Source organism: Triturus cristatus, chromosome 3_2 (assembly GCF_964204655.1).
Source record: "Triturus cristatus chromosome 3_2, aTriCri1.1, whole genome shotgun sequence".
Taxonomy (NCBI): Eukaryota; Metazoa; Chordata; class Amphibia; order Caudata; family Salamandridae; genus Triturus; species Triturus cristatus.
This window is the reverse complement of record NC_140584.1, coordinates 585,534,996-585,555,322: the sequence shown is the minus strand read 5'-3', so window position 1 is coordinate 585,555,322 and position 20,327 is coordinate 585,534,996.

Genomic DNA, 20,327 nt, shown 5'->3' with positions numbered 1-20,327 from the left:
TTTTAGAAACTTTTAAAAATACACAATGAATGCAAATTGTGAGCAACTTTTTCTTCCCCCCTTTGAATGAACAGGTACTATATGACCTTCTTAATGAAAAGTGAACTATAAGCTGTTCACTTAGGTTGCTATGTTAATACACATAGCCACCATCACTTTCTTGAGGTCCTGAAGAAAGCCCACACCGACCCGCATGGGCGATTGCAAGGGCTGAAACATGTCGACCTATTTTTTGGACACTTACAGTGCGCTAGACTGATAACCCGTCTTTTCACGCACCACACGGTTTTTATTCACCTCGATTCCGGACTAATTAAAAATATTGTCTAGGACATACGAGGTTTCTACATTTTGTATTTTCCACTTTTAATCCACTTCAGTAGGAATTCACTTCTCTCTGATCACTACTGCAATAACCAGTGGTTCTTCCTCCGGACGGAGGTAAGCATACGAAAAAGAAGCCCAATGATGATGCTGTCACGTTTTTTAACTTGGCGGAGAACCAAGATATACCGCCTATGACCTACATACGTGATTGAGGGTTTTTAATTAACACTTTGCAAACCCTGGATACTCAGGTGAAGTGATCCATTCCCTATTGATATTGAGTTTTCCATGAGGTGTGAACACTCACTCAACCATTGTGCTGTTCGCATCTTGAAAAGATATCAGTCACGTGAGGTTTTAGAAGGTTGTAATTAGATGTAATTATCCTATGTATCCACTATATTTTACAAACTGCAATAAAAAATGTTTTAAATATGGTGAGGCGGGGATGGCACAAGGGATTTCCCAAGTGTTCTAAGGTGTCAGAAGGACTCAGTGCTGTCACATTTTCAGTGGTGTGTACTGCAGAACAGGAGTGGCGGGGGGATGACAAAAAAGATCACTTACCTGTTCACGCCGCCCACTTCTCATTGTCCTCTGCTCTTCCTCGCTACCAGAAGTAAGAAGCACCCAGGCTCCCCTAAGCCATCACAGCAGCATTGTGATTGGTCTGAGCACCCTGTTTCGGCGCTCGGACGGGGACTGCAAACCTGTGCATGATCTCCACCCAGGCTGTGCATTACAGCCTGGTTGAGAACATGCTAAGTATGCATGACTGTTTGGCCGGCACAAAACGGCTGGCCAAACCGTCATTCATATACCACCCTCCTCCTGCACTGTGACAGAAGCCCAGCCCCGCCTGCTCCGGCTCTGTAGAGAAAAAAAAAAGGATTATAACATCCTGTTATTATCATTTTATTTTTCCTTTGTTGTACTGCTCAGAAGCAGTGGGGGGAAACTCCCCTGCCTTAGCGGAGGAGCCGCTGCTGCAATTTTCTGAGCAGATCATATGAGCTTGAGCGTGTCCTTTGTTTCTTAGCTACATCAACAGACACAGGGCCTCATTTATGAGGCCCCTTGCGCCATCGGAACTTTAATTTTTGTGACGTTCTGTGGCGCAGGAACCTGCTCCATACTTATGAGGCAGCACTAAGCCACTTTTTTGGCCTAATGCTGCCTTGTAAATATTGTCCCCTTTAATGCAGTTTACTGCGTTAAAGCGGCGTTCAATGAATGTTGCAGGAGGTGTTCCCAGCAACATCCATGGCATTTTGACTGCCCCAGATTTATGAGAAATCGTAAATCTGAGGCAGTTCCAAAAACATACGCCTCCCCAGGGGAGGCGTAAGGGAGTCCCAACGACTTTATTCCTCCTCGTTTGTCTCTTGTGACTCTTTGTGTGCAGGAAGGTTTCCCTTCCTGTACAAAAACAATCATCCCCTCAATGCAGGCACCCTTGCAAGGGTGCCTGCGTTGGCCCACGGAAGGCTATTGTGCGTCGGCGCAGAAGAAAAGGACAGCAATGCGCCATATCTGATAGATACTACTAATTCCTGCCCTTTTTTTTTGTCGTTGGGCAGTGCAGCAGGAAGGCCTGCTGTGCTGCCCTATAGATAAAAACACATAAATGCGTCCCAAAGAACCTTTTTAAATATGTAGATTAATTTAACGCCTACTTTAGTGTTGAAACAAGTAGTTTCTTCCACACTGAAGCAGACCAAATGTGTATAGGATTTACAAACTTTACCTGAACTTTTAATGAGGCAGGTACAATAAATGTAATAGGCAAACAGGTAAACCTAGCCTCTGTTATAGCGCAAGGATCAGTCAACAAGGCTACGAAAAGGAACAGTGCCCGAATCAAGGCTTACTCCTTTGAGAGTGGTCAGTGAAACAGCTGTCCAGACTGGCCACGGTGTTTCTCCTGAAGAAAGTTGCTAAACTAAATTAGATTGAATACCATTCTTTCCTAGGTGAGTGGGATCAAGCAGGAGCAAAGTTTCATCCGAGGCCTAGTGCAGTTACGACTCTGCATCTTAAGGATGTTCTTTAGAACATGCTGCTGTTCTTTGTGTAGTCCAGGATGAACATATCTTGCATCGACTGACTCCTAATTGCAGTCTTGGAGTAAGAGAGAGGCCATGCTGTTTGAGCTCTTTGTAGTGACATCAAACGCCAGACGAAGAGTTTATCCGAAAGGTAAGCTTTATTGTAGACAGGGACTGCGCAGCAGCCGGCTCAGTTGAAACATCAGACAGCAACTGACAGTATTAAAACCACAAGAACTCTATGTTCTGAAGTGGAATGTTCACCACAAGAACAGCCATAGCGTGAACATTCCAAACAGAGATAAAGACAAGGAGAGACCACTCCCCTTCTTAAACGAAAAAGAACTCTTGGACAGGGGAAAAGAGAAGGAGAGAAACTAAAGAGAGGAAAAAGGGGAAAGCAAGAAAAAAGAAGAAAGAGATAAGAGGAAAAAAAACAAGGAAAGAAAACTAGCGAAATCTACTTGGAGCTGAACGATGTCTCTCACTCCTACGCAAACACCCAGGTGAAGGAGCATTTGAGAGAAGACCATCAGCGACATCAGAAGGACAGCAATGTAAGTTTTTGTTATGAACATGCCCAGTCAACTTGACAACTCTGGACACATTCCACCAATGCTTGTTATGCACCCTGAAAGCATTACCGCAAACTCTATCCACAACCATGGGATCAGAGAATTTCAAGTTTGCCACCAACAACAAACGTATGTGGAACAGATCTTTTCCTAGCATCAAAATATGATTTTTGATGTGATTGAGCTTGAGAAACGTTATTCCTTACAAGGTCATCCACATCAACCACAGTATCCATTTTCACCCACTTCGACATCCAACCAGGACACACCTTGGAACACAGCTTTCTTCCACGCAAAAGTTCAAAAGGGGACACTTTAGTAGACGAGTGAGGTGTGGTGCGGTAAAACCACAACATAGACCGAACAGCATTCTGAACATTGCACTTACCAGCCAACGCCCATTGCACACAGTTGTTCAACACTCTGTTCATATGTTCCACAAGACCATTCGTTTGTGGGTGATAGAGTGAGCTCTTGGAATGAGTAATACCCCCCTGTAGCAAAAGACTTTCAAACTCCTGACTGACAAACTGTACTCGATTGTCGGACACATGGAATGAAAACCTTCACTCAGGAAAATATCCTTTAGAAAATTAATGACATTTTTTGAGTTCAGATCAGCAAAGAAACTTACCTCTGGCCATTTTGAATAATAATCAATGGCAACAACCGCAAACCTGGAGGAAGCGGGAAGCAGATTGAAAGGACCAACAAGGTCGATACCAATCTTCTCCCAAGCTCTGGATGGAAAATCAATAGGCTGAAGAGGAGGTGTTCTAAATTTTTTAACAAATTCTGCATTGGAACACAGGACACACTCACCAACGAAAACATCAACATCCTTGTCCATTTGGGGTCACCAAAAACACTAGTTTGGTGAATGTTTTACCCAAATGCCCTTCATGAGCTCCACTGACTAATCTACACTTCACCTCTTTGTAAAGAGTAAGGTGCATTTTTCTCCTTTGGCCAACCATTCTTGGTACACTTAACATCTTGGCAGAGCAAAGCATCTTTAGATAATTCATCCCTCCATTCGCCTTCAGTGACAGCACACATCTCATTCAAAACCAAAGAGGCAATGAAACAGTTGAATTCATCTTCATCATCACAAGAAGGTGAACCAACTTCGCAATAGGAAACGTCGAGAAATAATCTGCTCTACCATTCTTGTTGCCTAGAAGATAAGTAATTCCAAAATCATACTGACACAAATTAGTAGACAATCTTTAATCTTGTCCCCTGAGAGGATGGAAACAAGCGGACTGTTATCTGTATGTAGCTCAAAATGATTACTCCAAATGTAGGGATGGAACTTTCTGATAGCCCACCAACACGCTAAAAGCTCTCTTTCAATAACAGCAAAATGTAACTCAGGTCCACTTAACACCCTGGAAGCATATCCCAATGTGTGCTCAGTACCATTTATGCACTGGGTGAGAATTGCACCTAAACCAACACCACTGGCGTCCACAGTGATAGTGCACATTGCATTGGGATCAAATGGTTTAAGAATCCTTGGACCAACCAATTGGGTCTTAATCCACTCAAAAACTTCTTGACAGCACTGATCCCAAACTAAAGTCACACCCTTCTTTAACATGTTAGTTAATGGTTGCACCCTTGAAGCATAATCAGGCATGAACCGTGAGTAAAACTCACAGAGACCAATGAAGGATTTCAGACCAACCTTATCCGTAGGAGCAGGGCTGTCGACTATAGCCTTGAGAAGACCAGGCCTGGGTTCAACACCATGTTCTGATAACACATGACCTAAGTACTCCACCTTCTGTACCTTAAAAATGCATTTTTCTTTCTTTAAAACAACACCCTTCTCTTGCATGATGTCCAGGACACGATACAGAGAATCATCCTGAGACTCACTAGACTCACTGTAAATCAAGACATCGTCTTGGAAAATGACAACACCTTTGATTCCCTTGAGCATTAAGCACATGATCCTTTGAAACACTGCCGCCGCGGAGGCAAGTCCGAAGGGCATTCTGCAGAATTGAAATGAGCCAATGGGCGACACAAAAGCTGTGAGATGCCTTGAGGAAGGATCCAAGACCACTTGGTGGAAAGCCGACGCTAAATCTAACTTACGGAACCATTAATCTAAGACAACATATCAGAAATTTTAGGAAGGGGGTGAGAATCTACCCAGATGTTTTTATTGAGGCTGCATAAGTCAATGTATACGCAAAGTTCTCCATTCTTCTTCTTGGCCACAACCAAAGGAGAAAGCCAGAAAGAAGACTCAATCGGCTCAATTATACCTTTGTGACACAAACCGTTGAGTTTGTGTTCCAACTGATCCCTAACACTAAAAGGTACATTCATGAGTCTGTGCTCGACAGGAATGGTGTCATCCTTAACCCTAATCCGATGTGTAAAGCCCTTAATCCAGGGGTCTTCAAACTGTGGGGCGCGACCCCCAGGGGGGCCGTGGAGTGATGCAAAGGGGGTCGCGCCTTCCCAGTCACACTTCTGCCGGCCCAAGGGCTTCAGCCCCCCCCCCCCCCCACACTTCCCCGTCCTGTGTCTCAGCCCGGCTGCTGCAGTGAAACTTGAGCTGCTGGGGGCTCAGCTGGGCAGTGTCTGGATTCTTATCTCCGGCACCCCCGTGTTTTTTCACAGGTCTTTAAAGACCATTTAACATGCCTTTGTAAACTGGTTACAGAGGCTTAGGTTTTTTTGCTGGTTCCAGTACCCCCTGGGTCCCCACTGTGCCTATTCCTTACATTTGGATTTTACATTCACTGCCGTAGTGTGAGAATGCATTTCATGGAAAGGAATACAAAGTTGGCTTTCTGGGGGCGCCGGCCGTGTGTGAAAGTTTATTGTGCTTTTGAAGCACCTGCTGCAGCGATTCTTTCCCCGGCAATTACCAGGCCTCACATAAATGTCAAGATAACTCCTGTGATTAATTATCTTCCTGGAGAGAGATCAGAATTTTGTATAGTTGAGGTTTGGACTTAGGTGAAGTTAGTGCAGAGGGTTAATATGCCTGCTGCAAAGAACGTGTACCAAGTAGATTACAGAGTGCGTATGATGTGAAGAGATCAGCAGGTTACTGCTTTCAAAAGAGACATCCTTTTGTTACTTGCAATTTATAACTTAAAGTCCTAATATAGGATAGTGAGCTATTAACTTTCATCCTAGAACAGCATGCACACTACAAAGAGTACATTATTAGACCATTGATTAATGTTGCAAAAAGGGTTAATTTGGCTAGAAATCAATTCTTATTATTAAAGGAAACTCCCAACTATGCTGTTTCTTTTTCGACTCTGAGTTTGTGCTTCTCCACACCAAGCACTCTTGAACTATACTGCCTACCAGTATGGATGACATGTGACTCCTATACTTTTAGTCCTTTGGCTTATGTAACATTTCCTATACACTGATTTACACACTTATGATTGATTGTCTCTGTGTAATGTGTGTGTGATGCAAAGTGCTCGGACACCCTACACTGGTATGAGTGGCACTATATAACTAATTCAATGCATCTGAGAGTGTGGGGTTATGGAGACTTGGTCACTGTTAAAGGGTGCTAGTGAGAGAATCCGTGGTGGGGTGGTTATTGGGGGGGCACCAACAAACATTGTCGCACAGGGCACCACCAGCACTAAAGCCGGCCCAGGGAAGTATGCACAGATAAGCGCTGAAAATACCGCTTTAGGTGACTGCTTTTTTTTGTACCGACTGAGCCATCAAAATAATCTGCTGGTAACCCTAACCATAGGACTGGAAGTTTGTTGCAGGATCAGCACATTATTTATTTCCTTCACCCTCGATCCCCGATTAATGCCGCAATAGTTTAACTTAGATCTTAAAGTCTACGCCCCGTCAATAACATGCTGAGTTACTTCATGGGTCTGGGAATGCACCCTGCATTCAGACAACTCATTCCTCATTCTCGCCCTTTATTGTCACGCTCACCTTGCACTCACAGTGATCACAATGCACTCACACTGATCACCATGCACTTGCACCATTCACCCTCTCACCTTGCACTCACAGTGATCACTCTGCACTCAAAATGCACTTGTCCTGCTCACACTATACCTCAACCTGCAGTCACACGAGTACACTACTCATCCTGCACTCATGTGACACTTCACTCACCTGTCCCCCTCACTACTCAATATGCAACTCACTCAAACAAGCCCATCAGTAATCATACATTCATTCATCCCATTCTGAACTTGCATCCGCACCCAAAATGAGAGAGGACAGCAAGGGAGTGAGAGAATTTGATTGAAGAGGTCAGGGATGAGGAGAAATGTGAATTGCCGAAGAGAAGTGTGGACACGCAAGAAGTGAGTGTGATCCAAAGGTGAGGGCTTCTGTTAGAACAAAGGGGAGATGTGAAAGAGGAATGGGGGGACTGGAGAGGTGTAAGATACAAATAGACAAAAATTTGAATGAAGAGACGAGGTGAATGAGAAGTGCTGAGGGGCACGGGAGGTGACAGGGCCAGAGAGGCCATGAGATAAATGTGAGAGACTGTTAGAGATGAGGGCAGTGAAAGGACAGAATGGCAAGAGGTGATTAAAGGTGAAGTGAGAGGTTGAATGGGGAGAGTTCAGAAGTAGTAAAAAGGGGTGAAAGAAAATGACCTGCAAAGTGAGAGAGGGATCCGGGGTTAGGAGAGGAGAGAGGGATGGAAGGGAGGGGGTGAGAGGAAAGCTGCATGGGTAAACGGCTTAACTCTACACAAAACCGCCAGGATTTTAAGGGACCCCTGCTTCTTCCGGTCAGGGCCAGGTGAGCTTCTAATGTGGCAGCACGTATTGCTGCAGAGTGGAAGGCCCTTCACAAAGGTTGACTTGAAATCTTTCTGATGATAATTGCTGTATTTTGGTTATAAATGGGTACTGATTGGGTGAAATCTTTCCTCAGCGTTACTGTGTGTAACAAATATCAAAATAATGAAGCAATGCTATCCCAAAATACGCGGCATCACATAACCTCATTTACATTTTCATCCCACGCAATTTAGTCAACAGGTTTAGACATTTTTGTCAGGAGGGGGTCCTTACGCCTCAAAATGTTGACAGGGGGGTCTCGGCATCCAAAAGTTTGAAGACCTCTGCCTTAATCTGACCAAAGCCCCCACCAAAAACAGAAGGATAGTGTTCAAACAGATTATCATTAAAATCATCTGAGCAGACGATAGATATTTGATCCCTGGTCCCAGGTCTAAGCACCATTTTGAAATGTCCTTGATGAAACCATCCTAGAATGGACAACACCTTGATTGCCACGTACGCTTTACCATGAATTTTTTTACCTCTGAATTCAAGGATGTTTTCAAAATAACCTGCCAGCTCAATCCTCCTCCCTTCATATGAGACGGGAGACCTATCAGGAGGTTCCAAAGATCGAGAACCCCAACCTTCAATAAACAACTCTTGGGTGATCATGGTTATTCTTGCTCCTGAGTCAACTAACAAGCACACTTTTTTATCTCCGATGCTGATGTCAACATACAGAACCACACATTCAGAAATAGCGCCCTCAGAAACATTTTCCTCACCAACAACCACCACTGTGTCTCTCAGCTCATCCTGGATATTGTTGTAGTTGTCATCAATACACTCCACCACAGATACATTTGAAACCAAGAAAGAGGAAGAAGTAAGAAGTAGTGACCCGTTTACCATCTTGAGTGGCTACACCACCACGTTTCTCACTTTGAGAAACTTACGAAAATTTCCTAGTTTACCGCACACCTTGCAAATAAAAATTTGGCAAGACACCCTCTGCCCGACTTGATGTGAGAAAGGTTCCCACAACGAAAACAGACATTGGTCTGTTTGAAGAACCTATTTTCAGATCGTGAAGATACAATGTGCTTAACATCCTTGGATCTAACAACACCCACCGATTCATTAGATTTGTCCTCTCACTCCTCAACAGAAACCTTAGACAATTTGATGCTCTTCGCAGTGTGGATAGTTTCTTCTAGAGAAGGATTTCCCACGGACAATAACTTTTGTTGAATATTCTTGTCAGAACATTTACAAATGTACTGGTCCCTGATTAACCGCTCGGTGAAAGTTTCAAATTGACAATCTGCACTCAATTTCAGCAGAGCAGAGATGAAAACATCAACATCCTCTCCTGGTCTCTGTTCTCATTTGAATACATTGTGTCTGATAACTACCACACTAGGTTAAACATCAAAAAGTAACTCTAACTTCTTAACTGCCTCTACAAACTCATCAATGTCTTCCTCATTTTGGGCTCGTTCCAACGCTGGCAAATGTTTGAAGATTAACTTTCCTTCAAAGCCCAAGGAATGTAATAGGAGGTATTTCTTTCTCTCAGCTCTATAGCAAGACACACCTATGGCACCTAAATAAGTGACAAAAGCATCATACCAATTTTTCCACGAAATGGGTGGATTGCCAGGCAGCTCTAGAAAAGGTGGTGATGGAGATACTGACTGCATTTTAATATGAAATATCTTCTTTACAAACCTGAATTAATAACAAATTTAAATGTAGAACTAAAGTTATTTTCCTAAATGGTGAGATAAACAATAAACATTCCCCTTAAAAATGTATCAACCTTTCCTAAATGACTTGTATATTGGATACACGAGGAGTGTGTATTACCGCATAGGAGAAATGTAGTTGCTATGTAAACTGAAATGAAAGCAAAAACACAATAATGAACCAAACTGATGTGAAAAATAAAAAAGAAACAAAATTACACTGTATATGTTCGATGTTACATTGACACAGAAGGTGAGTGTGCACCGTGGAGAAAAAGATAAGGTACCAATTGAAACTTTAAACGTTGTAAAACTCGTTAACACGCCAGGTGTGCATGTCACCGTTGTAAATAGACGCGTGTTTACTGCTGTAGACAATGCGCTTTGTTAAACAAACTTGTTGTATAACTGGTTGACACGTGCTGTAAATAATGAGCTTAGTTAAACAAACTCCATGGGATGTTTTTCTTTTAGAGTGTTTAGTTTTCCTGTATTCCGATTTCGTAAACTCCCAAACAGTGCATATTAGTTATAGCCTTACAAATCACTCGTAACTTTACGTTTAAATGCGTTTTAGACGAACTTGACTGTGGCAGACAAATTCAGTAACACCAAAATTATCACTACCTTGCTTGAAATTACCTGACAGCAACGCGCTAGCCAAACACTGCCTGTAGACCCTTCCAAGATGGCGCCTATGTTGCGTAAATTGCGTGCGTCAAACAACTAGCATTACGCCTGGCCTTGAAACGTAGCGGTGTCCACTCAATTTCATTACAAGACCGGAGGCTACCATTATGCAAATACTTTTATTTGCTGCCCAAACATGCACCCCTTTAAAGAATGTAACTACATCATAATAAGTAGAACATTGGTAACATGACAAGTAGACTGTGCAGGCTCCCATCTTCCTCTTTTGTTCGCTGCTCTGACACAGCTAAGTATACCTTTTGTTACTCCACTATTATAAGCGTTATTTATAACAATATTGTATAATTTGCTTATATATTGTATGATAGAACTTATAACCTGTTGTAATGATACTCTCTACGTCTTTTGAATTATTTTTGACGAATTGTTTGACATTTTAAAACACATGCCTTTCCTCTATATTTTAATTTGGTCTTTCCTTCTAGGTCTAATTTGGTGGCCATCTCCCCTGTCCAATTTATGGCAGGGAATGGCTTTCTTTTGCCTTGCGATTGCTTCGCGATCGTTTATGGCTCGGTACGTATTTATATCACGAACTCGTGCACTCTTGATTCCCTTTGTTGCCGCTTGTATTTTTTTTTTTTTTACATGAAAATAATTACTTAATTTGGCCGTAAACACAATATTTTTTTCTATAAATACTTGAGGAAACGGGACAAGAGCTTGCGTCCCTTGAGTTACGCAACAATACACGCGGCAGCAGCATGAAGTCAGTTTAATTCCCCTTTTGCTTAGTTCCCTTGCCAAATTATTATAACATACAGAAGATCGCCATCTGCTGGCTTTTCTCTCACGCTACAACCCGCATTTATTCTTCAAGGAAATATCACAAATGTTAGACAAAGGCTATTATAAAAATCCCTATATCAGAGATTCCAAAGATTTTCTTAAGCACTATTTCTTTAGTCAAAGAGAAGGACAAGGGTTGGCGGACCCATTATAAACCTAAAGTATTTAAACAAATGTTTAACTTACAAACACTTCAAGATGGAGGGTATCCATCTTTTGAGGGGCATTTTACAAACCAAAGATTGGCTGGTAAAACTAGATCTCAAAGATGCTTATTTTACAATACCCATGCACAAGGATTGTCGCAAGTACCTTCGGTTTACTTGGAAAGGAACTCTTTATCAGTTCCAATGTCTTCCCTTCGGCCTGTCGTCAGCTCCCTGGTGTTTCACCAAGGTCCCACGACCAGTGGTCAGTTACCTCAGAGAGAGAGGTATTCATCTGATAATATACCTAGATGATATCCTCATCATGTCTCAAGACAAGTTAGAAATTATTTTTTTGAACAAACTTTATTGCTGACTTTAGCAAATTTGAAATGTATCCGTCAGTTTACAGTGACAGTCTTTTACTTTGTATGGAGAACATTACACATATGGCTTATAGTGGCTATGTGCGGCATTTCGTAAACGATAAAATCGAAGGCAATGATCCCCAATAGCGTCGTTAACATCAAAGTAAGTGATCTGGCAATATAAATCGACAGTAGGAGACAATTACATTCCAAGCAACAAGCGAACTTCATTAAACCATCCCCTCCCTCCCTAGCCCGCCCACTCCCCACTCCTGGTCAATCGAGTTTCGGTTTCGCCAACTATCACTCTGTGGCGTTGCAATAAAGGCCACAAAAATAGCATTATCCTCGGGTTTAGCAAGGCTGTGTGTCCGAGTCCCGAAATCTATCACGAAGAGATCGTATAGGACTCCTGTGTGCTACGGGGTTGGGATATTCTGCGGGGGTAGTAGATCGAGCGACTCCAGCTTAAGCAGCAGAGCCTCCCAGGCCATCGAAATGGGTTGTTTCCTGAGCCCCCTATCCTCTTCTCTGCGAAGAGCTGCACCCTCCGCCTTCCCCCACTGCACCATGTCGCCCTGCCACGTGAACACCGCTGGGCTCCTAGGAGATTTCCATCGCATGGTAAGGGCTCTCACTGCCACGATAAGGGCTAGGTCTACGAACCGCAACTGTGCTTTCTGTACTTTAGTGCGTCTGCGGAGGCCTGCGAGGCAATACAATGCGTCTTCCGGGACAGGAAGTCCAGTGACTGCTCTCAAAGCATCCCGAACCCCCACCCAGTAATCCCCAAGACAGGGACAGGACCATAACATATGTAGGAAGTCTGCCTCTTCCCCCCTGCAGCGGGGGCAATGATGTGGGGATTCTGGAAATATACGGTGAATCCTCTCAGGGGTAAGGTATGCTCTGTGGAGGATCATAGTCTGTATAAACTTCAGTCTTGCATTACGCGACACTTTTTTGGGGTGTTCGACCATACATTCCCATGCTTTATCCGTTAGTGCACTACCGGAGTCCTCGGACCAGCGTGCTCTAAGGGCCGTGAGTGGGATTGCTGCATGTGTTCGGATCCCAGTGTACAGCCATCTGACCAGGTGTCCCCCCTTCCCCATATAATACAGAAGATGTACCAAAGAGTGTTGTGGGGGTTCGCTCCTCTGTGGGGCCCAGGCGTGTTTAATATAGCGGGACACAGCAGCGTGCAGCAAATATAAACGTGGTGGTGCACCGGTATATTGTCGGAAGAGATCGTGGTCCAGCAAAGTACTATCTCCAAAGAAAGCCCCAACGTCGTCCACTCCTGCATCAGCCCAACCCCGCAATCTGGTTTTTGTAAGTCTGCCTTGTGTCGTGGGAATCCCTAAGAGGGGAATGTTCGGTGCATAAGGGGCGGTCGGTGAGGTGTACGACAGTGCCTTTCTCCAGCATTGCAGAGCTGTCGTCAGTAGGGGGGGGCCATCTACAGGGATTTTTGCCCCAGGCAGCAGTAAGGAGTGCAGCTCCCCTTGGTCTAATCTATGGGGTGTAAATCCGATCTCATGTAGATTTTTCCCCGCAGTCCAGTACGATAACCACTGAAGTTGACTGGCATAATAGTAGGCTCTGAAGTCGGGGACTCCCAGCTCCCCACCGCGCGTACTTAGCTGTAACTTCCGCAAGCTCATTCGCCTGCGGCCTGTGCCCCAAATGAGGTTAAGCAGCAGAGTATTAAGTGAAGTTAGAAATTATTAATCATTTACAAATGACCATAGACCTTCTCCGAGACTTGGGCTTCATCATAAATGTGGAAAAATCTATTCTGACACCTACACAGGAAATAACATTTCTGGGTTTCGAAGTAAACACTATCCTTTCCAACTTAATCCTTCCCCACAAGAATGTTATCAAAATAAAAAAAACATGTTTCTCTTAACCTGTCCAAAGAATGTATTCTCCTCAAAGATCTAGCCAGAGTCCTAGGTCTTCTCTCCTCCTCTATTCAGGCCATTTCACCGGGTCCTCTTCACTACAGAGGTTTGCAAAGATTAAAAACACTGGGCCTGAAGAAAGGTCTCTGGTATGAAGACTCTCTCCCTCTCTAGGAAGATGCTCGAGAGGATCTTCATTGGTGGTTGAACAATCTCCAAGTCTGGAACGGGAAAGCTATTTTCGGGAATGTTCCAGATTTCACCTTAGAATCAGATGCGAGCAACCATGGCTGGGGCGCTCGCCTAAACAATCTAGAGACCAGGGGGAGGGGGTCCTTACAGGAACAACCCCTTCATGTAAACTGTCTAGAGATGCTAGCAGCTTTGAATGTGCTTATGAGCTTCAAAGAGCTTCTAAAGAACTCAAATACCCTAAACCGACTAGACAACTTCTCAGCTGTGTCTTATATAAATCGCCTTGGGGGCGCGAAATCCAAAAACCTCTCAGACATTGCCAAGCGAATTTGTTATTTTTGTTGGAATCAAAAGATCACCCTCGGATCAGAATTAATTCCGGGAACCCAGAATCTGAGAGCAGACTGGAATGCTCGTTTTCTTCATGATTTCAGCGACTGGAAATTGAATCCTCAGACCTTTTCTCTGATCCAAGAGCTTTGGGGCCCGATCCAAGTAGACATTTTTGCCAGCAGATTAACTGATCAAGTCCAGAGTTATTTCAGTTGGAGACCAGACCCGAATGCGTCAGGAGTTAATGCATTCCTCCAGCCTTGGGAAGGGATCAAGGGTTACGCCTTTCTCCCCTTCTCAATGATTCAGAAATTACTGTGGAAGGTGAGACTCGAGCCGTGCTCCATCATTCTAGTAACTCCCTTTTGGAAATCCCAGACTTGGTTTCCCGGGGTAATGGAGTTAGCAGTGGACTTTCCACGGCTGATCCCATCATACTTAGGCCTACTCCAGGGTCCAGACGGAGTAGAACACCCTTTAGTCTTAGAAGGGAAGATGAACCTTCTTGCCTGGAGGATATCAGGAATTCAGGCAGATATTCTGACCATTCGGGAGAAGCTAAAAGCTTATTGGAAGACTCATGGGCACCAGAAACTAGGAAAAGGTACAAGGGCGTTTGGAGAAAATGGTCTTGTTGGTGCTTGGAAAGGGATTTGGATCCCGTTCACTGCCCTCTACAACAGGTAGCTAACTATCTTGCTCATCTCTTTGAGTCAGGTCTTTCCTTTAGAACCATCAATTGCTACAGATCAGCAATTTCTTCAGGCCATACTCTCATTAATAACCTTGCTATTGGTAGCAATTCCCTTATCAAAAGAGTTATGAAGGGTATTAGACTAAGAAGACCTCCCAAGGCCCATTACCAATCCCTTTGGGATGTTAACCTTAAATTTAATCTCTTCCTTTCTTGGCCTGGCAATGACTCACTCTCCCTTAAAAGAATCTCGATGAAACTGGCGACTCTCTTGTGTCTGATCTCCTTTAGAAGGGTATCCGACATTAGATTAGATTTTACTCATGCAAAGGCGTCCATTTCGACATCTGGAAAAGAACGACAACAATGTCAGAGTCTATCTTCTATCCTACCTTTCATGACTGTGAAAAACCATGTGTTGTGAATTGTATGAAGTGCTATAAAAATAAGATTTCAACTTTTAGACCTGTTGGTTGTGATCAACTTCTTTTATCATATGTCAGACCTTTTAGACCTGTTTGCTCAGCAACCCTACCCAGATGGATATGCTTGATTATGCATGAGGCTGGAGTGGACCTCTCTAGATTTGGAGCTCCCTCTTCTAGAGGTGCAATGGCTAGCAAAGTATTTTGGGCAGGAGGTTCTCTTCCCGAAATACTTAAAGCAGCAGATTGGTCTAACGCAAGTACTTTCTCTAAGTTTTACTTGAGACCAATAAAGCATGTTAGCAGTGTAGCTTTACATGGCTTTAAACATGCATAATGGTAGCCTCCGGTCTTGTAATGAAATGACGATTCTCCAATTATTATGCAGAGAGAATCTTGATTTCATTAAAGACAAACGGAGGCTAACATTATCCCACCCTCCTCTCCCCGAGAGGTTTGGGTTCGGTAATGTTTATGCTTTAATGTGTTATTATTATACATTACTACTAATGGTCTTTATACATTTCACTATACAGTGTTTTCTTTCTTCTCAGATAACAATGTTAAAGACTAACTGGATTTACTGGAATTTCAAGTCATATAGCTGTGTCATCGCAGCCCACGAGGAAGATGGGAGCCTGCACAGTCTACTTGTCATGTTACCAATGTTCTACTTATTATGATGTAGTTACATTCTTTAAAGGGCTGCATGTTTGGGCAGCAAATAAAAGTATTTGCATAAAGTTAGCCTCCGTTTGTCTTTAATGAAATCAAGATTCTCTCTGCATAATAATTGGAGAATCGTCATTCTCTTAGTATGCCGCTGCTGCTTATTAAGCGCGTAGCGCTGACAGTACCGCTTTGTCCAGAAACGATGTGTAGGATTCTTTTAGCTTGAACGTATTCTGAACCTGACAAGGTTTTTACCGACCATTGGGAAGACAGCACAAAACAAATGCAGCTCCCGGTGTTTATTGTGGGTTCTGCAGTCACCTGTCGATCGTTGCCATCAATAATGTAGTGACATCAAACACCAGACGAAGAGTATATCTGAAAGGTAACCTTTATTGTAGACCGGGACTGCGCAGCAGCCGGCTCAGTTGAAACGCCAGACAGCAACTGACACAGTATTCAAAACACAAGAACTCTATGTTCTAAAGTAGAATGCTCACCACAAGAACAGCCATAGCGTTAGCATTCCAAACAGAGATAAAGACAAGGAGAGACCACTACACTCTTCCTGCAAGAAGTTGACTCAGCTGTGCATCTCATCCTTAAAGAGCACAAAAGTGAAGGAGGGAAATGTCTTAATACCTGAACCCCTTGTAATTACTCTAGGCTGGACTGTCTGATTCAGCAGCCATTAACTGATGACTCCTTCCTGTCTATAAAGGGCATCCAGCCATAGTCTTTTTCTGCTTGATGGGGCTTCTGATGGTAGATTTCCTATTGACATGACCAATCTACGAAAGAAAACTGCATTCTGGCATGCATTTTAAGTTAGTTTTTCCCAGGCCTGGTTCACAAAAAGCAGTACTTGCTAGCATGGCCTTTGGCTACAAGGAAAGGACGTTGAATTGCTATGACCTTAAAGACAGCTATGAGAAACATGTGCTGTACCCAACACAATCTGGCAAACAGGTCTTCTGCATACCCTAAGTGATTAATAACGATAATTTTTCTCTCAGTTTGGATGCCAAAATGTGTATCCGGATTGGTTTTTGCTCCTCCATCAATTGCTTAAGGAATCTAAACATATAGGAGTAAACTAACCACTGCCCTTCTCCTATGCCTTTGGAGAATGGATCTAGTAATTGGTAAGTAACTTTGTTTCACCAGTCAAAAGGTTGGCATGAGTGCAGACATAACATCTCTTGCAAAGACCATAAGTTGTTTTGCTGTTAACCAAAGCCTCTAGCTCAGGAGTATCTAGTTTTGGTCCACGAGAGCTGGAACCATGCTACTGAGTGTTTAAACAATTTATATTTAGACTAATGGCAAACCATATTTCCCATTGGATACTTCATGTTTTCTAATGGGTGCTTCTAGCCCCAGATCCCTTACATTGTGAATGGTCACCAGGTTCCAGACTGTATCCCAGAACTCTAGTAATAGGTGGTACCATAGGCCTCCATCAGGGCTCCATCCTGCTTCTGGCATGATGACGCAGAACGGCACACGGGGGCCAAGCCTGCATGTTGATTTCAGTTCCTCTTTTCCTTTGCCTTCACCGTGGTCTGAAGCTTTGCTTGTTTGCTGATGTCAGTTCTGACAACTTTCCATGCCAGAAGAGCAGAGCCATGCAAGATACTGACCACTGGTGCACAAAACTAGGGCCCTAGAAGGGATTCCCTATCCTTAGAAGTCAGTTTGTAGAACGGGGAGGGTGGGTCAGTAAAGAATCTATAACTACATATGGCTCTTACAGATACATCATTACCAAAGGTAAGTAACTTCTTTATCTGAAAGAGACTGTAGTTATAGATTCCTTACCTGTAGAATAGATACCCCAGCAATGCCAACCCCGGTGGAGGGTATGCGAACAAAGTTCACAACAGGAAGTCCTGGAGAACAGAACGGCTGAAAAAGCAGTCTCTCCAGACTTGGCTGTCCAGGCAGTAATGTTTTGTGAACATGTGCAGGGATGGCCACGTGGCTGCCTGGCAGATGTCAATCAGCTGAAATCCACTTCCCAAAGCAGTAGTGGCTGCCGTTGCCCTGGTAGAGTGGGCGCGTAGTCCTACTGGGGGTTCCTTTTTTGCCAAAAAATAGCAGATTTTGATGCATTAGACACGTCCATTGACTGGGTAGCTTCCGTGGCCCTGTGGCTCAATTGGGTGGAACGTGGTGGGCACCCCTTCCGTAGCTGCAAAAGGCAGACTGCACAGGGCGAGAGGTTGCTGTGAGACCCAAGGATCTGGCCATATACCTAGAATCCTTGCAGTGCTCGAGTGCTGAGTCGGCCTCGTCACCAGGCGACGGCCATCAAAGGGTATGTCCAAAAGGGTAGATTGGACATTCCCTGAAAAACTAGACGTCCTCAACCAGGCGTAGCGCTTCAGGGCTACCGATGTGGAAACCGTCCTGCCCAGCGAGTCGGTGGTATCCAACCCACACCTGATGGTGAACTTAGCTGCGTCTTGACCCTCAGCAACTGCGCAGGTAAGCACAGCCCGGGCCTCCTCCGGGCACTGAGCAGCACTTGCTCAACCGTATCCCACACCGTATGGGTAGGACGGCCCAAGAGGCATGCAGTGTTCACCAACCACAGACCTAAGCTAGCAGAAGAAAACATCTTCTTCCCAAGATGGTCCAGCTTCTTGGATTCCCTATCTGAGGGAGCAGTAGGGAATGCGCCTTTAAAAGACTAGGCTTGGACCACCAAGCTATCAGGGGTAGGGTGTTGGGATAGGGAAAGTGGGTCACCCAGGACCGGACGGTGGTGTCGGGCAATCATCCTGTCCACAGGAGCCTCTGTGCTGGGCTTGGATCAAGTGCCCAAAAGGATGTCTGTGAGAGCTTCATTAAAAGTCAGCAGGGGCTCTGAAGAGGACGCTGCTGGCTGAAGCACCTCTGTCAGGGGGTTAGTTCTGACTGCCACTGTAGGGAGCTCCAGGCCCAAAGCCTCAGCCGCCCTATGTAACACCACTGCATGTGAAGCTACCTCCTCCGTAGCCACTGTAGGAGGTGTCCAAACCACAGGCATCATCCAATTCCACTCACCAGTCTGGCTCTTCAAGCTGGTCAGCCAAGGGTCAATAAACCCCTCCTAGTCCTCCTCACCCTCCTCTGGCTGCCACACAGGATGATAGGGAACGCCAGGGATGAACAGCGGCATAACTGGCGTCATCAATGGAATCGGCGCCAGGGAAGGTACCGGGAGATCTACTGGTGCCAATCTGGATCCACTCAAAAAGAACAATTGATGGACAGAATGCAGAACAATGTCATACATTCACCCCAGTACAGAGATCTGGGCCTAAATCCATCGTTTTTTTTGCTCATCATGCCATTCCAGTTTGGAGCCAGCCATACGCAAATCAGCCTTGACCCTGTGCCTCATTGGAACAGTCCAGCCCGAACTGCCAAGTCAGGTCCTCCCTGGACTGAAAACAAGCATCCTAGGACCGGTTTCGGAGTTTCACCCCTCTTCAGCCAGGATAGCTTGATTCCAGTGGCATGAAAAGCACAGGACCCACGTCTGGGCATACCCTTCCCACTAGCACTTCCGACATCACTCTAGTCACCCAAGTCCAATAGCCTTGAATTTCGGGGCATTCCCAAATTATGTGAAAGAAGGTGCCTGTCTCACCACACCCCATGATGCAATGATTGTCCTTATTGCAGGGAAAAAAAAGATAAGAGCCTCCTTGACATCCAGAGATGTCAACATGAAAGTGAAAAATACTTCTCATTAATTCTAATGTACAGAGATCGTATATACAAACAGGTTTTTTCTAATTTTAAAGGACCTGACCTCTAGTGACATTACATTCCTTGATAGGGGTCAGATCATGGTCTGAGTTTGCTGCACCAGTGTCACCTCAGAAAGCCTTAAAGGTATCCTGGGAAGTTACTAAGGTAGCTCTATGTGAGCCCCCCAGGTTTCTGTGGCCTGGGATGGCAAATTGTGCAGCAAAAAAGCAAAATTGGTGTTCCCAAACTCCAAAATTGGCTGCATCTTTGCGGCAGGCAGAACATGTGCTTGTCACAAAAATACAGCTGTCACTACTGGAGACGCTGACAGGTCAAGCTCTGCCACGGAACAGGAGGGCGTCTGATGCCAGAGAGTGCATATATAAATTTGAAATATCTGGGGCTTATTTACAAGCCCCTTGTGCCACCGGTGCTTCACTTTTAATATGGTAAAAAGTGACATACCGGCGGCGCAAGAGGCTTTTAAATAAGCCCCTCTGTTCTCTCTGCAGTCGAAAAGCCACTATCCCCGAGGTCTTCAGGGCAGGAGGAGGCAAATGGAGTGGCCGGTACACTAGAGACTCAGGAGTGGAAGGGCATTGGGCGTGAGTAGAGGGGCGCCATGAGTGACTGGGGAACACAAGCAACCAAGACTGGTGTCATCCTGATTGGTGCTCTTCAGTTGGGTGCAGCTTGGTTCCAGTGGCACAATGAAAGAGGGATACATGTCTGCGCATATCTTTGGCCATTTAGGGTGGTACATAAAACACAGAAAAGGTGACGGGAGGAATGCTTGAAAAATTCTAACCACTGGCATTCACTTGGGATAGCACTCCAACCTATTGTTATTTTGCCCACCATGACACTTCATTTTGGACC